Below are 13866 nucleotides of genomic sequence, written 5' to 3'. Positions count from 1 at the left end.
ACCTGCCTTTCAGGACAGACTATGATGTTCCCATGACACATGGGTACTACAGTGACAGACTGCGTGTGTGTGTGTGTGTGTATGTGTGTGTGTGTGTGTGACAGGCTGCCGGCTCCCATGACCTCAGCAGGTACCAGGCCAGCAGATGTGGCCTGAATTTCGACTGCCAGGGGCCTTGTCTGTTCTGCTCCCTTCAGGGCTTTCTTTGGGGGCAGGCTGGAAGTGCCAGGGAATTCATGCCCCCAAGGAGCAGCCCTCAAGCCATGGCTGATAGACATGGGTGAAAAAAATACCCCAGCTTACTCTCCTCTCTGAGGCTCTGGTCTCTCTCTCACAGATTTCTCACTGATGTGCCTTTTATTGGCTTTCTGGCCCCAGTCAGATTCCTACTCTCTATAGGGTTGCCTGGAATCTTCTCCCGTTGAACTGTTCCCACTCAGATCCTTACCTCAGGGATTACTTCCAGGGATGCCCAAATCTTCACAGACTTGTGAATTTTCTGGTTGCTTCCCCTATCCCAATTTGAACCTTTCCTTAGGATTCCCCTTGGAGTTTTGGTGATGTCCATGAAGTACTATTAACTAATGAATCATGTGATGCACTTAAATTAACCCAATGTTTTCAACACCCAAGTGATCATTTTTATAGCTGGCAATAGTATTTCTCAACTCCTGAACACTTAACCTTTTTCTTTCTCTCACCAGAAGACGAGGAATAGTATAAATGGTGTTCTTTAGGCAGGGGATTATAAACTCAAACACCAGGCTCAGGCAGCTGACCTTTACGTGTAGAGGGACACGTGGAAAGTAACAGGGAGGAGGGGTCTGGAAGCCTGAGCAGCATTCAAACACAAATTTTATAGAACAGCCTGTTGGCTGAGTGAGACAACAGAGTTTGGCCTGTGGGCCACCAGATTTCCATCCCTAGATTTAGAGCTTTTGCGCACAGCTCTTCTTCCTGTTTGTTGTCTTCCCAAGGGCCATGTCTAAGAATTGTCTCATATCATGGCCCTGAGCACACAGTGCCCAACAAGGATGGAGAATGCTTCTAGGACTGCACTTTCTCTCTCTTTCTTTCTTTCTTTCTCTCTTTTTTTTTAAGATTTTATTTATTTATTTGTTGGAGAGAGAGGGAGAGAGCACAAGCAGGAGTGGCACACAGAAGGAGAAGCAGGCTCCCCGCGGGACTCCATCCCAGGACCCTGGGATCATGACCTGAGCTGAAGGCATTTAGCTGACGGAGCCACCCAGGCACCCCTAGGACTGCATTTTTTGAATGCACTTACCAGTCTGATTGACTCTGAGAGTCAAAACATTGTGCTGAGTGTGCACATTGTCCTTCTAATGAATAACCCACCCAACCCTACATACACACAGTGTTGCTGAAGAGAGGGCCAAAACCATTTTGGTTTGCCCAGAACTGAGAAGGTTTGGGGAAAATGAGACTTTTGGTATTAAATCCAGAAAAGCTCCAGGCAGCTAGGATGAGTTGGTCACCCTAGACGTGGGCTACCTGCCCTGCCCCAGCCCTCCTCTCTAGCCATAGCTGGTTGGAAAATAGCAGGTATCTGATCAAAAAGAAGCCAGCCCCTAGAGTGGGCTGAGCCAATAAGATTTTTGCTTTCTACAAGTGGAGAGAAACAGGGAACTAGAGCATAATGGACCTTTCCACTGAAAGGTCAGGCAGATTCAGGCCTAGGTGGTCCTATGGTATGTGACATGGGCTGAAATCATGAAGAGGCAGACAGACAGAGAGAGTTCATCTTAAAAGAAAAAAAAAAGTGGAAGCTTATAGCTGATTTTCTACAAGAGTGTCAAGACAACTCAGTGGGAAAGAATAGTTTTTTCAACAAATAGTACTGAGAAAACTGCATCTTCAGTGGAAAAGAATGAAGTTGGATCCCTACCCTACACCATACACACAGAATTACATAAAAGAGCTAAAACTGTCAGACACAAGAAAACAGGAATAAGTCTTCATGGTCTTGGAATAGGCAATGGTTTCTTAGATATGACACCAAAAGAAAACAATAAATGAAAAAATAGACTGGACTTCCTAAAAATTTAAAAAAATCTTCTTGTGTTTCAAAGCATACCATCAAGAAAATAAAAAAACTATGGAATAGAAGAAGATATTTTCAAATCATACACATATGATAATGGACTTGTCTCTAGGATACATAAAGAAATTTTACAACTCAAAAATGGTCAAATAACATAATAAAAATGGACAAAAGATCTGAATAGATATTTCCCCAAGGAACATGTACACATAGCTAACAAGCACAAGAACAGATGACCCAAATCTCTAATTTCTAGGGAAATGCAAATCAAAGCTACAATGGGATGGATAGCTAAAATAAAAGGAATAGACAATAACAAGTATTAACAAGGATATGGACAAATAAATACCCTCATACACTGTTGGTGAGAATGTCCCATGGTGCAACCACTTTGTTAAAGTCTAGAAATGTCTCAAAAATTTAAACATGGAGTTACCATATGAACCTACAACATATCCTAGGTATGGATACAAGAGAAACTGGGACATATTCACACAGAAACTTGTACACAAATGTTCATGGCGGCCTTATTTGTCATAGCCAAAAAGTGGAAACAAGTCAAATGCCCATCGCTGATGAATGGATAAACAAAATACGGCATATCCATACAAGGCAATATTCTTCAGCCACAAAAAGAAACATGCTACAACATGGATGAACCTTGAAAACATTCTAAGTAAGGGACACCTGGCTGGCTTAGTGGCTAGAGCATGTGACTCTTGATCTCAGCATTGTGAGTTCGAGCCCTATGTTGGGCGCTTAAAAAAAATGAAATGTTTGGGGTGCCTGGGTAGCTCTGTGGGTTAAAGCCTCTGCCTTCGGCTCAGGTCATGATCCCAGGGTCCTGGGATTGAGTCTTGCATCGGGCTCTCTGCTCAGCAGGGAGCCTTCTTCCCTTCCTCTCTCTCTGCCTGCCTCTCTGCCTACTTGTGTTCTCTGTCAAATAAATAAATAAAATCTTTTAAAAAAAGAAAATTTTTTTTAAAAAAGAAAGAAAACATGCTAAGTGAAATAACCCAATCATAAGAAAAACCACATCATGTAGGATTTCATTTAAATGAAGCATCCAGAATAGGCAAATCTAGAGAGACATTCAGAAAGTAGATTCGCAACTGCCAGGGGCTAAGAGGGGTCATTGATCATGGGTATGGGTTATATCTGGAGTGATGAGATGTTCTAAAAGCAGACAGTAGTCATGGCTTCATTATTCTGCCAACATACTAAAAACAAATGTATTGTCTCTTTTAAAATGATTCTATACTATGTGAATCAAATGCAGTAAAGCTGTCATTTAAAAAAGTCAGCTTTGGGGGCACCTGGGTGGCTCAGTCATTAAGTGTCTGGCTTTGGCTCAGGTCATGATCCCAGGGTCCTGAGATCAAGTCCGGCATCCAGCTCCCTGCTTGGCAGGAAGCCTGCTTCTCCCTCTCCCACTCCCTCTGCCTGTGTTCCCACTCTAGCGATGTCTCTGTCTGTCAAATAAATAAAATCTTTAAAAATATAAAATAAGAAAAATTTAAAAAAGGAAACAAATGGGCATGTCGTCCTTTCGAACAGGCTGTATTAGTGTGTGGCCAGTCCGGTCAGGTCCCTCCCCTTAGATGTCCGAGGGACTGGTGAGGAAATCTTTCCATAAATCCTCTCAGTATCTGAGCTAGTTCAGATGGGTTTCTGTCATTTACCCCCAAACGATCCCTGTTAACACGTTGATTTTGCCTTGATTCTAGACCACCTGGGCTCATGTTGGGGGTGTCACTCCTGGGACCCAGGTCAAGGTTATGGGCCAGGCTTTGGCTTGGTAAAGAAGCAGCCAAGTGCAAGAATCTTCCCAGACGTGGAGTGGGCTTGTGAATACGGTAAACATATTCACACAGGAGAGACGAGACTGAGTCCAAACAGATATTCTCAAAACTTTTCTGAAAATTAATAGTTTTCAAAAAAACATTTTTTTAAAAGATTTTATTTATTTATTTGACAGAGAGAGATCACAAGTAGACAGAGAGGCAGGCAGAGAGAGAGAGAGAGAGAGAGAGAGAGAGAAGCAGGCCCCCTGCTGAGCAGAGAGCCCGATGCGGGACTCGATCCCAGGACCCTGAGATCATGACCTGAGCCGAAGGCAGCAGCTTAACCCACTGAGCCACCCAGGCGCCCCTCAAAAAAATTTTTTTTAAGATTTATTTATTTATTTGAGAGAGGAGAGAGAGAGAGAGAGATTGAGAGAGCAAACACACACAGTGCGGGGAGGAGCACAGGGAAAGGGAGAGAGAATCTCTAGCAGACTCTCTACTGAGCACAGAGCCCGACTTGGGGCTCAATCTCAGGACCCTAAGATCACGACCTGAGCTGAAATCAAGAGTCAGAGGCTTAACTGACTGAGCCACCCAGGCGTCCCAATAGCTTTCCAAAAAACAAAACAAAACAAAAAACAACCACAAATGCTCACTTGAGGACTTCCTTGCATTTACTGGGTAAAAGACAAATTGGTACTACAGAGGTCTGATCAGGTTTGCCTTGAAACCATGACGTCCTCTGCCTTCTGTAAGAGGTCTATGATTATTTAGATGAACGTTTGTCTGACTTCCTGCTGTGTGGCAAGACTCACTTGAATATGAATATGCAATTTTGTTGCATGTGGTTTCTTCTGGGAGAAATCTTTATTTGTAGATGTACTATTGTAAGGGCCTGCCCCTCCCAGAGGAACTAGCTTGTGGACCCCGGAAGTAGGGGCGGGGCAGGCCGGGTGAAGACGTCCAATCGGTGTGGCGTGGGTATATCCACTGGGTGAGTTAGGATTCAATTGGCTACCTGTGTAGGGGCGGGGCTCAACCACCCCCATAAAGGTTGGTCTGCGAGGCTGGCGAGGAGGAGAGCTGTCAGAAGGAGGAGGAGGAAGAAGCAGCAGCAGAAGAGTCGGCGGGAGAAGAAGAGCTGTAACAGCTCTTGTAAGAGCTATAAGTGCAAGAGCTGTAAGTGCCGGTGGCCCCGACGCCAGCAGCCCCGCCCACACCGCGGCTTGGGCTGCGGCGCCTCGGGGAGCAGCGGACCCGCCAGCAGCCAAGCCGCCTGTGGACCCGAGATGCCTGCGGCACCAAGACGCCAGTGGCCCCGACGCCAGCGGCTCCACCCACACACTGCGACCCTCGGCAGCGGCGCCGCGGGGAATGGCCTAGACGGCAGCAACCTCGCGGGGAACCCTGAGCCGCTGCCTCGCCGGAGCTGTCATTCCGGGGAGCGGCTTCCTCAGGGAAGAGGCCTCCTCGGTGAACGGCCCTGCGGAAGCAGCATCCTCCAGAGCAGCCTCGCCAGAGCAGCCTTGTCAGAGTGGTGTCATGGGGAGCAGAGTCTGTGTCATCAGTGTTGTCCTCCCTGTCATCATGGCTGTCGTCATCGCCTCTCCTTGGGAGCGGCCCTGCCCGGGGAGCGACCTCACCAGCAGCGGCCTTCTTGGGAGTGGCCTCTTCTTGGGAGTGGCTCCCACCAGGGAGCGGCCTCATCTGGGGAGCAGCCTCGTCCGGAGCGGCCTTCTTGGGAGTGACCTTGTCGGAATCATCGTCGTCGTCTTTTCATAAGAGACAGCCCTGAGCGGTCAGTTTGATTTTTGGTGCTCGGCGTGAAATAAAGCTTTGTTTGATTTTCGCTTTATATCAGTCTCATTCCTTTGATCGCGGACCCTAACACTACGTGCCTTGGGAGAAGATTCTGAAAAACTAACTTAAAGTGTTTGGCTTGGAGAAGTAACCTTCACCATCTGTAAAACAAACACTGAAAAAAAAAATTCCCCATTTCCTCGAGACCCTTTTGTGTGAGCTCATTCAGCTTAGCAGGTCTTGTGTTTGGGAGAAAAGTGGTTTGATGCCAAAGACAAATCATTTTGCACATTATGCCTTGACTGTGGGAGACAAAGCCTGGTTTTTGAAAGCTGATTATATTAATACATTTGCAATTGAATAAAAAATATGAAGGTAGAGCAGCAAGGAAAACACCCATAGCTCCCTTTCGTTTTTATTGATGAACAAATTGTTCAAAATCTTACAGTGTGAACACGTGTTAGAAGGTATTTGTGAGTTCCCAGTAGGGATCAATATTCCTGCCTCTAAGGCACGTGTTCTTCCTTCCGGCTGCCTGTGCTCTACGGATGGCTCGTCTCCCCCTCACCCTCTCTTCCACGTTGCCTACCTACCTTTAGAATTCAGTTATGTCCACTTAGAGCTCCCTCTTCCGCAAGCTAAGTCAGACCCCCCTAAAAATCCTAAACTAAAACCTGTGTCCATGTTATCATACTGTATTGTTAATCGTGAGAATGTGAGCTCCTCAAGGGTAAAAAAGTCTCCCTTTTTCTTCTCGGTGATCCCACCAAGGAATAGAGATGTTGACCTAGCTAGGTCTTCCATTCATCGTTACTCAGTAAATGGATGAATGAATGACTTATTTTCAGAAAGAATTTCTCTCCACCAATTCCCCAAAACGTTTTATTATAGATCTTTATTATAGACCCTTCTGTTACTTGTTATGTGGCCCCCGCCTATGGTGAAATCAGATCCCATGTCCTCCATAATGAAAAGCAGAGATCCCCAAAGAACAATGCAGGTTCAGAGCCTGTCTGTGATAGATCAGTTACCAGTCAGCTGCAAAACAGGACAAATAGGGTTGGGTTTCCATGGAGTTAAACAGACATTTTTTTTTTTTTTTTTAAGAATTTACTTATTTCTTTGAGAGAGAGAGAGATCACAAGTAGGCAGAGAGGCAGGCAGAGAGAGAGAGGGAAGCAGGCTCCTGCGGAGCAGAGAGCCCAATGCGGGGCTCGATCCTAGGACCCCGGGATCATGACCTGAGCCAAAGGCAGAGGCTTTAACCCACTGAGCCAACCAGGCACCCTGACCCCCCCCCCCCCCCCGGAGATAATTCTTCTGACTTTTTTGGTATTAAAAGGTTATTCTTTTATGAACTGGTGAAGGAACTAGAAGGTGAGACACACATGTATACACATGCTGTGGGTGATATATGTGTGTGTATATATATATATATATATATATACACACACACACACACATATATATTTTTTGATTGCACATATATATATATATATATATACACACACATATATATATATACACACACACATACATACACACCAGTAGAGGACATACACAACATATTCATCTCATACTGAGATGTATATCGTCACTCTAAGAACAAGAAATGTAGGAAGCCTGGCTGATTTTGTCAGCAGAGCATGGGACTCTTGATCTCAGGGTTGTAAGTTGGAGCCGCACATTGGGTATAGAGATTACACAAAAATGAAATCTTGGAGCACCTGGGTGGCTCAGTTGGTTAAATGTCCAACTCTTGATTTCAGCTCATGTCACGTTCTCAGAGTCATGAGATCGAGCCCTGCACTGGGCTCCACACTGAACATGGAGCCTGATTAAGATTCTATCTCTTGCTCTGCCCCTCCACATCATTCTTGCACACTCCCTCCCTAAAAAAATAGAAATAAAGTCTCAAAAAATAAAAATAAAATCAAGAAACCTGTCCAAAAGGCAAAAACGTTTGGGATCAAAGAATGGCAATGTGGGGTACACACATGTAGTTAGAAACCTAAATAGTGTCCCAGTTACAGGGGGGGTGACTCAGGGTCTTATGGAAAAAGAAGAGACCAGGTAAGTTAAAAAAAATTTGTTGTTGAAGTATAGTAGATATTGTTATGTTAGTTCCAAGTATACAACATAACAATTCTGTACATTATGCAGTGTTCTCCTCTATATGCATAGTTACCATTGATCACCATACAATGTTATTACAATATTATTGAGTATATATATTCCCTATGCTGCACTTTTCATTCCCATGATTTACTTATTTAAGAACTGGGAGTTTTTACCTCTTAATCCCCTTCAACTATCTTGCTCGTCCTCCCACTCACCTTCCCTTTGACAACCACTAGTTTGTTCTCTGTATTTATGAATCTGTTTCAGATTTTTTTTTTTTGATTGCACATGTACATGATGTCATATGGTATTTGTCTCTGACTTATTTCATTCAGTGTAATACTGTCTGGGTCTATTCATGTTGTCACAGGGGGCAAGACTTCATTCTTTTTTATGGCTGACTAATATACTGTGGTATAATTGAACCACTTCTTCATCCATTCGTCTATTGACAGACACTTGAGCTGCTTCCATATCTTGGCTGTTGTAAATAATGCTGCAAGGGCACCTGGGTGGCTCAGTCAGTTAAGTGTCTGACTCTTGAGTTCAGCTCAGGCTGTCAGATCAAACCCCATGTTGGGCTCCGTGCTCCGCATTCTTGTCCCTCTTCCTTCCCCCGTTTGTTTTCTCTCTCTCGATAAAAACTAAAAAATAAACTCTTACAAAATCATTTTAATAATGTCACAATAAACATAGGGGTGCATACATCTTTTTGAATTCGAGTTTTTTTTTCTTCAGAGGAGGACCCAGTAATGGGACTACTGGATCATATGGCATTTCTATTTTTAGTTTTTTGAGGAAGCGCCATACTGTTTTCCACACTGATTACACCAATTTACAATCCCACCAACAGCTCACGAGGGTCCTCTTTTTCTCCACATCCTCACCAACACTTGTTATTTCTTCTCTTGATGTTGAGCATTTTTTTCAGGTATCTCTTGGCCATACATAGGTCTTCTTTGGAAAAATCCTTGTTCATTCTTCTCCTTCATCCTTGGAGAGAAGGATGCTCCTTTCCTCCAGGTCTAGAGAAGGAACTTCTCACATGGCGGTCTTATGATCTGCCTCAGGGGAAGGTCACAAAACCCTTCTTGAACCTGCTGTTTCTCAGATTCCTTCACGTTGAGATACTTAATATGCCAAACTGTCAGATTTTGGTGCAGCGTGTCCTGAACCCTGTCAGTCTATGAATTATATCTTTATAATATTAATTATATGCTATTTGTTATATTTTATTATATATTTGATAGCTATAAAATGTGTCATAATATAGAATATAATCTCCAATCCTGCCCCCACAGCAACTCCTCTTCTATATCCCATTCCTACCATCCCAGGACCTTGTCTCTGAAGCCCCAGCCCCTGCCCTGAAATGTCAGGAGAGTGGCTGGTCTTGACCAGGCTTGCTGCACTCTGGTCCCCACCCTAGGCCTTGCATACAGAAATGCTTGCACAAAATGATGATAAGCTCATTATGTGGCAGTAGTATTTTATTATATGATCTATGACTAAGACTGAAATATGGCCCTGGTGGCACAGCAAGAACGTGAACTCAGAAGTGGGTGTTACAATGAGGCGACATGGCTCCCTTAATATTTACAAGCATATAAACTAATTGTGTTAAGTTTCCAAGCTTTGCTGGAAATCTAAGAGGTTGAAACCTCTGGCCTGGGGCTTCCTTTGAGGCAGGAGAGCTTGCCCCAGACCTTTTGACCCTCGCAACCACCATCTTTTTTTTTTTTTTTTTAAGATTTTATTTATTTATTTGACAGACAGAGATCACAAGCAGGCAGAGAGGCAGGCAGAGAGAGAGGGGGAAGAAGGTTCCCTGCTTAGCAGAGATCCCGATATGGGGCTCGATCCCAGCACCCTGAGATCATGACCCAAGCCGAAGGCAGAGGCTTAACCCACTGAGCCACCCAGGTGCCCCTCGCAACCACCATCTTGAGGGGACCTCCTAGGAGGCGGCCCCAGAAGCCACCATCACTCCAGCTCCCTTCTTGCTAAAAGCCGTCTCTAGGCTGGCAGGCAAACGCAATTTGCACACTATCTCTGTTCCACTGGGGTCCTGCATTATCAGTGTGGGCCCTAAAAGCGATCACTGGTATCCTCAGAGAACGGGAAGAGAGATCGGACATACAGAGAGGGAGAGCATATCAGGACAGAGCAGGGAGAGATCCGAAGATCCCAGCTTTGAAGACAGGGATGATGTGGTCATAAGCCAAGGAATGCCAGCAGCCCCCAGGAGCTGGAAGACACAAGGAGTGGCTTCTCCCCTAGAGTCCCAGGAGGGAGCGTGACCCGCCAATACTGTAAGTTTAGCCCAGTGATCTGGATTTTGGACTTCTGGCCCCCAGAACTATGAGACAATAAATTTCTGTGGTTTCAAGTTACGGAGCTTACTGGAATCTGTTGCAGCAGCCACAGGAAATGAATCAGATTGTGGAAGTCAGTGTTCTGTATTCACACAGTAAAATATTTAGTAACCTATTGCAAACGACCATGTAGAAGTCCACTTGGTGACGTGGAAGAACATATATCAAGAAGAAAGTGCCAGCTGTGGGACGCCTGGGTGGCTCAGTGGGTTAAGCATCCATTCTTGATTTTGGCTCAAGTCATGATCTCAGGGTCGTGGGACCGAGCCCCACATTGGGCTCTGTGCTCAGTGGGGAGTCTGCTTGAGATTCTTTCTCTCTGCCTCTCTCCTGGACTCACACGTGTGCACTCTCTCTCTCAAATAAATAAAGCTTTAAAAAAAAAAAAAAGAGAGAGAGAGAGAGAGGAGGAGGAGGAAGAGAAGAAAAAAGAAAAGAAGAGAGAAGAAGAAGAAAGTACCGGCTATAGAACAGCATGATCAACTCAGCACACGTACAGTCAATCCTCCTGACTTGCAGATTCCGTATCTGTGAATCTGCCTACTTGCTAAAATTTACTCACAATCCCCAAATCAATCCTCACGGTGATTTCACAGCCATTCGCAGACATGCCAAAAACGGGAGGTTCCTTCTTGATGTGCAGGCCCCCAGCTGAGGTCAGACAAGGCATTACTCTGCCTTGTTCTTTTTTTTTTTTTTTTTTAAGATTGTATTTATTTATTTGACAGAGATCACAAGTAGGCAAAGAGGCAGGCAGAGAGAGAGGAGGAAGCAGGCTCCCTGCTGAGCAAGGAGCCTGATGTGGGGCTCGATCCCAGGACCCTGAGATCATGACCTGAGCCTAAGGCAGAGGCTTAACCCACTGAGCCACCCAGGCACCCCATTACTCTGCCTTCTTGTTTCAGCTCATACTGGAAACAAGTTCTTTTTGCAGTCTACTTGGTACCATGTTTTTCGTTTTTGTGTTCTTTGTTGAAGATTTCACTGTTTAAATGGCTGAAGTAGTGTCACTCCTAAGTACAGGAAGGGTCTCGTAGGTCTTATGGAGAAAATATGTGTGTTAGATAAGCTTTGTTCAGGCAGAGCTGTAGGCTGTCAGCCAGGAGTTCAAGGTTAGTGAACCGATTAAATAAGTGGTCTTTACACACAAACATATATAAAACAAGATCATGTACCCATCAGTTGATGAAAATATTGCAGTCAGAGGTTCATAGGAATCCAAGCCTGTATTTCCTCTAGGAGCAATGGTTAAATATTCTCTAATGCACTGTTTGTGGGGGACTTTAAAGAACTTAACTCCAGAGAATAATGAGAGCCAACTTTATATCCATTTCAATAAATTTTACATGATACACAGATGTATACAAATATATAGAAAAATCTGAAAGGTCATGCAGACATACAAATGGTGATTATCTCAGGATAATGAATAGAAGTACAGTCATTGCCATTTTATTTTTGGCAACATGTGTTTTCTAGTTTTTTTTATAACGTATTCATTGAATTATAAATATTAGAATGGATTGGGTGCTTCCTCACACAGAAAATATATTCAACATCTTCAAGTACTTGATCATTTTCTTTCTTTTTTTTTTTTTTTTTTTTTTAAGATTTATTTGAGTGAGATAACACAAGCACACAAGCAGGGGTAGAGGGAGAAGCAGACTTCCCGCTGAGCAAGGAGCCCAACGTGGGGCTTGATGCCAGGACCCTGGGACCAGGACCTGAGCCAAAGGCAGACGCTTAATGAATGAGCCACCTAGGTGCCCTGATCATTTTCAAAGTATAACAAAGCAAGAAAAAATAAGGGGATGAGAAGTTTATTTTTTTTAAGCCAAAATATGAATTTCAAGGTTAGAAGGCTGCTTTCAACCTTTCATCCATTCTGATGCTACTTGCCTTTACCCTCAATCCAGATTTTCATTGAATGAGCATATCTGGAAGTTTTTCATTAGCCACTTAAAGCTAATTAAAAATAAATGGCTCAGTCAGTTGTGCGACTGACCGACTCTCGATTTTGGCTCAGGTCTTGATCTCAGGGGTATGAGGAAGAGCTCCAAGTAGGGCTTCCTGCTCAGCAGAGCGTATGTTTGAAATTCTCTCTCATTCTCTCCATCTTGCACTTCTTCACTGCTCTCCCTCTTTAAAATAAATAAATCTTAAAAAGAAAAGGCCAATTAAAACTGAACTTGTGATTAAAAACCCAAATCTTCCTTCCATGGCGGGGATGGATAAACCAGCTGTGTTACAGCTAGATATACGGAATAGAATATTATTCAAAGATAAAAAGAAATGAGCTACCAAGCCATGACGTGACATGGAGGAAATGCAGATGCACACGGCTAAGTGAAAGAAGCCAGTCAGGGCTATATACTGCGTGATTCTAACTCTAGGACATTCTGGAAAAGACGAAACTATGGAGACCGTGAGAGATCAGTGGTTGCTAGGGGCTTGGAGGGAGGGAGGAAGGGAGAATTTTTAGAGCAGTGAAAATATTCTGTATGATACTTTAATGGCAGATCGACGTCATTACATAAAACCCACAGACTATACAACACCAAGTGAACCCAAATCTAAACTATGGATTTTAGTTAATAATGTAGCTCTAGCGGCTCATCAGTTGTAACAAATGTCGCTCACTACACAGGATGCTAATAATAGGGGACTGGGAGAGGGGAGGATGATGGGAATGCTCTGTACTTTCCACTCAGTTTTTCCATAAACATAAAAACCTGCTTTAAAAAAACAAAGTCTATTAAAAACCACACCAAACACTCATTTAGTTTATTTTGGAAAATATAAGGGAATGTGTTGGCTTGAATTGGGCAAAGAGAGAGCTATGATCTTTTTTCTTAGAGAGAGAGTGTGCGTGTGTGAGCTGAGGAAAGGGGCAGGGAGAGAGAAAATCCCAAGCAGACCCCACACCCAGCATAGAGCCCCACATGGGGCTCAATCCCAGGCACCTGAGATCATGACCTCAGCTGAAAACAAGAGTCAATGCTTAACTGACTGAACCACCCGGGTGCCCTTAGAGTTAACGATCTTTTAACACCATTAGAAGCCTTGGCTACTAAGTTTCCCCATTAAGGACAACATAAACTCTGTAATATTCTTCCTCCATCTCTATGGTCCATTTTTTCAAATTGGATAAGAAAAACAACAACTTAGGGGAGCCTGGATGGCTCAGTGGGTTAAGCCTCTGCCTTCGGCTCCGGTCATGATCTCAGATTCCTGGGATCGAGCCCCGCATTGGGTTCTCTGCTCAGCAGTGAGCCTGCTTCCCCCTCTCTCTGCCTGCCTCTCTGCCTACTTGTGATCTCTCTCTCCCTCCCTGTCAAATAAATAAATAAATAAAATTTTAAAAAAAAGATTTAAGAGAAACAACAACTTAATTGGTTGTTAATTGGATTCTACACTTAATGAGATTTAAAATATTTCGTATTTTTCCCTTTTCTTAAAATCAATATGCCTTCATTTGCCTTTAAATAGTCTTACTATCTTATTTGTTATTTCTTTTCTTTCTTTCTTTTTTTAAGGATTTTATTTATGTATTTGACAGAGAGACACAGTGAGAGAGGGTATACAAGCAGGGGGAGTGGGAGAGGGAGAAGCAGGTTTCCCACTGAACAAGGAGCCTGACGCAGGCCTCAATCCCAGGACCCCGGATCATGACCTGAGCTGAAGGCAGATGTTTAACGACTGAACCATCCAGGCGCCCCTG

The sequence above is a fragment of the Lontra canadensis genome, unplaced genomic scaffold, assembly GCF_010015895.1.
Source record: "Lontra canadensis isolate GAN:19392208 unplaced genomic scaffold, GSC_riverotter_1.0 scaffold113, whole genome shotgun sequence".
In the NCBI taxonomy this organism is placed as follows: domain Eukaryota; kingdom Metazoa; phylum Chordata; class Mammalia; order Carnivora; family Mustelidae; genus Lontra; species Lontra canadensis.
The sequence above is the reverse complement of the archived record's forward strand: the minus strand, read 5'-3'. Positions refer to the sequence as shown.